The following is a 9,073-nucleotide window of genomic DNA, read 5'->3' as shown; positions in this document are numbered from 1 at the left end:
AAAGAAAGAAAGAAAGAAAGAAAGAAAGAAAGAAAGAAAGAAAGAAAGAAAGAAAGAAAGAAAGAAAGAAAGAAACACAGCTGACAGATGGTCAGTGTACATGGAAAATGACTGTGGCATGCTCAGACACTAATAAGGCATTTACATCACACACCTCAAGGCTCAGGAACTACCACGAAACAGATTTCAAAAAAAAAAAAAATTGAAAATTGTAAGAGCCAGAAGTTGGATCAGAACAGAACAATACATTGTCTTTTTAAATATGACAGATTGTTTTAAGTATCAGGAGATTGTGATATTCAATAACGTTTAAAGTCTGGATACATATGGCCATATTTTATATTGCTTGGCGATAGTTACTCTATCCTATTATGACTAAGAAAGAGACAGACAGATAGACAAAAATTCTGATAGAATTCTTTTTCTTTCTCTCTCTCTCTTTCTCTCTCTTATTCCTGATCTTATCTGCTTCCCTTCTTTCCTCCCAGTCCCACCCTCACAGCCCTCCCCCACTCCCCCTTCTCCTGCTTGTCAGGTACCCAAGGGGTATCAACCTACCCTGTAGCAAGTTGTAGCAGGACTAAGTGCCTCCTTTCCCACCGGGGCCAGACCCAGGCAGCAGAGAGAGGGATAATCCCGACTCCTGTTGTTAGGGGATCCACATGTTGACCACTCTGAACATCTTCAACATCTGTGTGGGGTCTAGGTCCAGTCAGTCCATGCATGGTCTTTAGTTGGTTATTCAGTCTTTGTGAGTCCCCATGGTCCCAGCTTAGGTCTTCTTGTGGTGTCCTTGACCCCTCTGGTTTCCTCTCTCCTTCCTCCTACTCTTCCACAGAACTTCCTGTTCCTGGCCTATTCTTTGGTTGTGGGTCTCGGCATCTGCTTCCTTCAGCTGCTGGATGAAAACTCTCAGAAGACAGTTACGCTAGTCTCCTGTGTGTAAGCATAGCAGAATATCATTAATAGTGAGAGCGGTTTGCTCTTTCCCAAGGTGTGGGTCTCAAGCTGGCCCTGTCATTGGTTTGGAGTTCCCTCAATCTCTGCCCATCTTTAGCCTTATACTTCTCCTAAGCAAGACAAATTTGGGGTTGAAGGTTTTATGAGTTAGTTGGTGTCCCTCTTCCTCTACTGGGAGTTCCACTTGGCTATAGGAGGTGGCAATTTCAGGCTCCTTAACCCTTTCTGCTAGGAGTCTAAACTAGAGTCACCACCACAACTCTGGGAGTCTTTCCCAGAGATTTTCTGCCCCCTGACTGATTTCCATTTTCTCTCTTGGTCCTCCCCACCCCACCCATTTCCTCCTACCCTGCTCCCTATCCTTCCCAATGCCCTCTCCCATCCAGACCCCTTTCTCCATCTGCTTCAGATGTTTAATTTATTTCTTTATCTGAGTGAGATTCAAGCATCTTTACCTGGACCCTCCTTGGCTTCTTTATGTCTGTGGATTATGGTATGGTTATCCCGAACTTTATGGCTCATATCCAGTTATAAGTGAGGGCATGCCATACATGTCTTTTGGGGACTGTCTGATAGAATTTTCATCACTGGTCCACTGTATCTGAAGCTCTTCTTCATACTTCTTTTTAATAGTTAGGTAAAACTTGAACTCTTTTTTTTAATTTGCTTTTGTCACCTAACTTATTTTTGTCCCATTCAACGTGTATAAACCTACTTTAGATAAATAAGAATTAACAATTAATTTAAATTATTCTATTCACATGCCTACTCATTCAAAATAGCAATATGTAATTTCAGATGTGCCATTTGTATGTAACTCCCAGACATTGATGCCCTTATCCCACTTGACAAATGTAGCAGAAAGGTCAGAGAAATTTTCTTTTCCGTGGTCATATAGTTATATCTGTTGTGCAAATCTACAAAGGTATTCAGTTACTCCACAAGGAGCTCAATATTTCTTAGAAGCTCAAGAAATGGAACACAAAACACACCAACAAAAGAAAACTACTATACATATTTATGTGACAGAATATCAATGAAATAATTGTGTATATAAAAATTCAAATATATTACCAAACGTAATAGAACACATTTCCATTCATAATCTCAATATCACTACAATCAAAGTAGTTAGACTGAAAATGTGGTGAAAATACAGTATTCAAAATGTAGGATAGTAAGACAGAAATGTAAAAGGATTTAGGAGATATGGGACTCTTTAAATGTCTTAAACTATTTGAACATTCTATTCGAATTGATAACACAATGTAAGACATTGTAGCCTGAATGAGAAATTTCCCCATAGTCTCCTGTATCTGAACACTAGGTCCCCATTTGGCCACTTTGGGGAAATGATGGAAACTGTAATATTTGGAGCCTTGTTGGAGAAAGTACTTCTTCACTGTGAGCAGGCTTTGAGAATCTGTAGTCTCACCCAACTTCCTGCCTTCTCTCTGTCTTTGCTTCCTGTGTGAATGAAATATGATCAGTCAGCTTCCTGCTCTGCTCTTCTGCCACTGCTGAATATTTTTTTTCTGATTCTTTATAGACAAATAAATGGCATGTTTTCCTCTATTTAATTTCTTATATTTCTTTTATGAAAGAGAGAAGAAAGCTTTGTTTTTTCAAAATATGTTTGAAAACATGATTTTGCATATAAGATTGTTTTATTTTTGTCTGTTTTCTTAAATACTGCTTATGCAGAATAATTTCTTAATTAAAAAAAGTAAAATTGACCAAGGGGCCTGCAGAGACTGATACTCCAACCAAGGACCATGTATGGGGAGGACCTAGACCCCCTGCTCAGAAGAAGCTCATAGGCTGCTCAGTTTCTAAATGTGTTCCCTAGTAAGGGGAGTAGAGGCTTTCTCTGATGTGAACTCAGTGGCTAGCTCTTTGACTACCTACCCCTGAAGGGTGCAGTCTTGCCAGGCCACAGAGGAAGATGATACAGCCAGCCCTGATGAAACCTGAGAGGCTAGGGTCAGATAGAAGGGGAGGATGACCTCGCCTATCAGGAGACTAGGGAAGGGGAATAGGGGGGAAAGAGAGAGGGTGGATGGGACTAGGAGGAGATGAGGGAAAGACCTACAGCAGGGTTACAAAATGAATAAATTGTAATAAATATTTTTTAAATGAATAAAAGAAAATTGGGAAAATAAACATGAAGATATATTTTTTCTTTATAGAATTCAAATTAGAAATTTTGAAAGAAAAATAGAAGTGAAAATTTCTGATCATCTTCTAAAAATGGTTATCCTTCATAAAACATTTTTAAGATATAGGGATTTGTTGGTCATGATTTTAGTTTTGGGTGATTTTAGTTTCGTGTGTGTGTTTTGATACTGTTAGATAAATTCTCAGATTCTGGCAGCTTGGCAGTCTGTATTGCACATGATCACCACTGTAATTACTAAAGCCCCTGAAGTCAGATGCTCTTTTTCTTATTTCTTCATCTGTCTATCATCTATCTATCATCTACCTATCTATTGCCTATCTATTCTATCTATTGTCTAGCTACACATCAATATATCCATTCATTCATGAATGTTATTCAAACTGGTTTTCATTTTCTGATTTAACTTGTTTCTGTCTCTGCCTCCCAAGCACTTTAAGCACACCTTAAAGTGAGGCAAGTTTATGCAGTGTTTTATTGTCCCAGAGGAGTAATAGATGAGAATATTGGTTCATATTGATTCTATAATTTCCCCGAGCCTCTTGGTTTCAGCCCATATTGGCATGTCTATACATATTTCAGAACACTTTTGATCTTGGAAGTTTTATCTTGAGGTGAAAGGATAAGTTCTTTGGTTCAGTCAAATCCTCTCTTCTAGAAGATTGAAATATCCAATATCCTTTTTGGTAGATGAATTGTCTAATTTAGTCTATCATATAGAGAAAATGGTACCCCTTTAAAGACCTCTTCTTGATATTTCTCTACAGCTTTAGTCATTTAATAGCTTGTATTGAGTGAGATACTCAATTTTCATTAAAAAATTCTTCTTCCATACAATATAGAATAAACATACTAAAATCTAAAGTCCTAAAGAAGTTAAATAACAAGGAGGACCCTAGGGAAGAGGCTTAATCTTCATTTAGAAGGGTGAAAAGAATAGACATTGGAAGTAGGAGAAGACAGGACAAGAGCTTTCCACAGAGGAACTCTGAAAGACTCTACCCATCAGGGTATTGAAGCAGATGCTGAAACTCATATCCAAACTTTGACCAGAGTGCAGGGAATTTTATGGAAGAAGGGGGAGATAGAAAGACCTGGAGGGGACAGGAGCTCCACAAAGATACCAACAGAGCCAAAAACAAAACAAAACAAACAAATAAAAAACTGTGTTCAAGGGGATCTGCAGAGATGGATCTTACAACCAAGGACCATGCATGGAGAGAATCTAGACCCCCTGCTCAAAGGAAGCCTGTAGGCTGCTCAGGTTTCAAATGGGTTCTCTAGAAAGGGAGGGGGGAGGAGGAACTGTCTCTGATATAAAATTAGTGGCTGAGTCTGATCACTTCCCCCTGGGTGGTGCAGAGTTGCCTGGCCACAGAGAAAAATGATGCAACTAGTCCTGATGTGACCTTATAGGCCAGGGTCAGATAGAAGGAGAGGAAGTCCTCCTCTATCAGAGGACTAGGGGAGGAGCAAAAGGAGAGAAGAGAGAATGTGGGTGGGTTGGGGAAGAGATGAGGGAGGCGGTTACAGCCTGGATACAAAGTGAATAAAATTGTAATAAATATTAAATAAAAACAAAAACAAAAAAGAAAATCAGGATATATATTCTTCTTGAAAGCTAAACTATCTTAATTTCTACTTTAACCAAAGTATACTGTTTAATACTGTTTATCATGTTTTGTAACTCAGATCTCAAAAATTTACATACAATTTGTATTCACAGTATAAGCTCAATTAATGATCTCAAAAGCAACATACAATCATTGACTTTATGGTTTCAACACTGGAAAAGAAAGTCAAATACAAACTCATTATTTCTTCTGACATTTTGACTAATCCTTAATCTACCCAGGGCCAATTACTTCCTTAGACTTTATTTTCTTTTGAGAATTTCAAAAATGATTATGTCACATGATTCTCTAAGTCATTTGTAGATCATATCATAGTCGTATATTACACTGTAATAAATATGTAAGGTTTGGCATTAAGTTCAGTACATTTTCTGTGACAAAATTTGTTATGCGGTCATTTATCTTAATGTTTCCCTCCATATGTGCAGGTCTCCACATCCACCATGAGAGTAATTATGTGTAAATTCTGTATGTGGTAAAGGTCAGGCTGGGATTGAATCCAGGTCCTACAGCTTCTAGTTCTGTGTACTTTTCATCACCCAGGGCTCAGCCTTAGTTCCATAGCCACATGTAGAAACATCTGTCAACAGTCACCCAAGCAGTTTTCCCACATTGCTTTCATTAGTCATCTAACACATACAAAATCCTTGCAGAAAAGCAATCTTACCAAGGAGGCTCAAGGTATCAATACAGCCTTAGATAGCACAGGACATTGCTTAAAATCTTGGAATGAGCATGATCATTAGTGCAGTGTCAAGAGCACCTTGCCCTTTCTACAGCAGGTGTGGGACACAGTGGAGGGGAACTGTTCAGAGGTTAGTTGGTGGATACTCACTTAATCTTGGTGGAAAGGAAATGATGGCATTGCATTTAGAAAGCATTGAATTTATCCTGGCTTTTGTTAGTCTTTTGCAGTTGACTGTCAGACTTCCTGACTCTGGACTTTGATTACTGCTTAATAGTGGACCGTTAGCACTGATTTTCAACGTATGTTCTGAGGAAACTATGTTCCGAAGCAAGGGCTTAGAGATCAGCTTTGTTCAAAATCAAAACATTTAAGCAACTTATTTCCTATAGCGTCTATTGTATGTCTCTCTTTTCCTCTCCCCATCCTTCTGAAGCAATTGTACATGAGTGTGAGTGGGACATGGCATACATGCTCAGTATAGACTCCCCAACAATTTTGAATACAGTACTTTTTTCCTTCCTAAAAGCTGGATTCATCTCCAGTTACTGATTGAACTTTGCCACTGTGATTCTTCACTATCAAGTGACATTTTAAAAATAACACCTGCAAATCTGAATTCAGATTCCCTCTGACAAATCAACTGCTCAAGATGCTAGCCTCAGGCTTGGGAAAATAGAGTTATTTTTGTTTTCTTCTTTTTCCTTTTTCTGTTTCACATCAATACATTACAAAAATTATATTTAACCAGTTTTCTTCCTAAAGTATGGAATGTATTTACTCTCATCCCAGTGTTCATCAGATTTTTGAAATCTCATACACATTTGGTTTTTAATTTTAAGATCATTCACTAAAGTTTTAATTGAGAACTGGGCCTCACTGGATGTTGGAGATCTTTAAATAAATTCCCAAATATTTGTCACATTTATATCCATTATCAACATATCTCCATATTTGTTGGTCCTCTATTTCTATGTTCCCCCATATAATCAACTTTCATTAATTCTTCTAAGTGGCTTTTGTAATATAGCCAACAGAATGTTAGGAAGCCAATATCTCTGTATAAGACATTTAGACTCTGTGTATCTCATCCATGTATTTTACACATTTGGTCCAGACTTTATTTCTAACCTCTTTAACTCATTTTTGAGATAATAATTATTATAAAAAATGCATGCAGGATTTGGATGTGAAAGGTAGGATAGTTTAGGTTTTCCAATCTTATATGTAATAAGCCATTTGAGTTGTTTTTACATACAAAATCAAGATGGTAACCTTGCAAATTTTCTAACACTAGAAGGCACGAAGAACAAAACAACAGGAATAAAATTTCAAATGTGTATCAAGCTAACTTCAAATAAAGTCTGAAACCTTCAAGAAATTCCCTTTAGCCCATCAAGGCACATTTCATGCTTTTCTACTTTGTTATGTTGTTAGACTCACTGAAACCATATGTGAAAAACTAACAGATTTTATTATTTGAGATGTTTTTACTGTGTACCATATTTCTGTAATCCCATTTTGTAGTATCTCTCATTTGGATATATTTATATCCAAATTCTATATCTTTCATCTACTTCAAACCAATATTTATATTTGCTCATTAAACTATTTTGTTTTTAGATAAAATTTTAATACAGGTAACCAAGTATTTAGGAGCAAAGAAGAGGGAGAGATAGAGATGATAGATAGATAGATAGATAGATAGATAGATAGATAGATAGATAGAGATAGGTACATAGATACATAGATAGTGCAGAGAGAGAGAGAGAAACAGAGGGACAGAGAGTATCCGAGATAAAGATGACGACAGAAAATAGAAATATTAAGGACTCGAGAACTGTGCCGTTTGGATGAAAGATAACCTAGACCGTAGTAAGCCTACGGTGCCCGAGAAGTTGGTTTGGGAACCAGAAGGCTCTTACCTCTGAGACTGAAGCTCATGCCAAGCTCCAACCCTTGACTGTGAGAAGGTTGCTTGCAAGGTAAATTGTCATCTTAGGTTATCCTGACACATCTGCTCATGAACAATCTTCTTGTAGTTGTTCCTAGGTACAGAATCTATCATGAAGATTTCTTCCAGGTTCAGGGAAAAGATGTATATTGTCAGATTTCCAGCTCAAGCATCAAAACATAAAATAACAAATGGATCTGGAACTGGAAGGTAGATGACTTTTCCAAATGGAAAAGGTCACTGGCCTCTGTAAATTTGCTGACATGAAGCTAGAATATCATACGTTTTCATGCTTTTTTGGTAGACCCTTGGTGCTACAGTTGGTGCCATGAGCCCAGACTATCCACACAAATTGCATAACTGTCCTCCCATTCTTCCTACCCATCGAGAACACGCATACATTGGTTTATTTTTGTTGTTTTTTTAAACTGCATGTATTGCAAATGAATATTTCCAACTATAATTGGATTCTTTTGCTCAAAGAATATTTCTCTGATCAAAACATTTTCCTCAGAGAAGCTGAAGTAGTTAGTCTGTGCATTGTCTTCTCTTACTGAATTTTGAAACAGTTCACCATGTCAGCAACAAAAATATATTTTTTACACTAGACATAAGATTCTTTATTCTGCTTTGCAGTTCTCACTGAACATCTACGAGGTTCTGAACATAGGGTGTTATTAACTTGTGACTTTCTTTCATTGATGTATAAATTATATTTTGAAGTATTTATTTTTAATAAAGGGAGAAAATAAAATAAACCTTGACCTCCTTCTCTCTTTCTGTGTGTGTACGTATGTATGTATGTGTGTATGTATGTATGTATCTATGGACTTTTGTGTTTGTAAGTGCTCTAGACTATACAGAATGTATATGTGGAGGTCAGAGGATAGTGTTACATGTTCTGTCTCTATCTTATTTTTGATACAAGGTCTTTCACCAAATTTTAACTGACCATCTGGCTAGACTGACTGTTCAGGGAGGGAAACCTGAGATCCACTTATATCTACCCTCTCTAAGTCTTATGGTTTGTTACATGCTGGCAGAACACTGACCTTTATGTGGGTACTGGGACCCTGAACTCAGGTCCTCAGGCTCACACAGCAAGCGTCTTACCCACTGAGCATCTCAGAATCTTACAAAATTTTGCTGAATGAACGAAAAATAAATAAATAAATAGCACATGCCCATATTTAACAAGAACTGAACTATTTTGCTCTCTTATCCCGCTGAATTTGCACACTGAGCTGTCACAGTTTTCCTGAAACTTGGCATCCCCGTTTGAAGAAGTGGTCCTGGGAACTTTGTGCACCTCTTGTTAAGACAAGGTTGAATCACGAGACAGGCAATGCTGGCTCAGAAGCCTTAGTTACACTAAAGCCAATGTGTTTGCATCAAAAACTGTGAGGAAGTGGCTCCTCGGAGTATCTCACCCTGTTGCCCTTCTCACTTCCCAGAAAACCACCGCCTCCTCTCCGGTTCCATCCCTCACTTTTAAAGTCTGCTGTTCTGAGGAAGCACAGTGCTGTTCCAGCCGCAGGCACTAAATCATCCCCGTGTTTGGACGTGTGCTGCGGAAGGGAGCCCTGTGATGAATGGGGCTGTCCGTGTTTACATTGGGTGCGCAACAGCTGCGGGACTGTCCTGTGCAATGAGCATTCGGAGCA

Source organism: Psammomys obesus, unplaced genomic scaffold (assembly GCF_907164565.1).
Source record: "Psammomys obesus unplaced genomic scaffold, mPsaObe1.curated_primary_1811, whole genome shotgun sequence".
In the NCBI taxonomy this organism is placed as follows: domain Eukaryota; kingdom Metazoa; phylum Chordata; class Mammalia; order Rodentia; family Muridae; genus Psammomys; species Psammomys obesus.
This window is presented reverse-complemented; position numbering follows the sequence as displayed.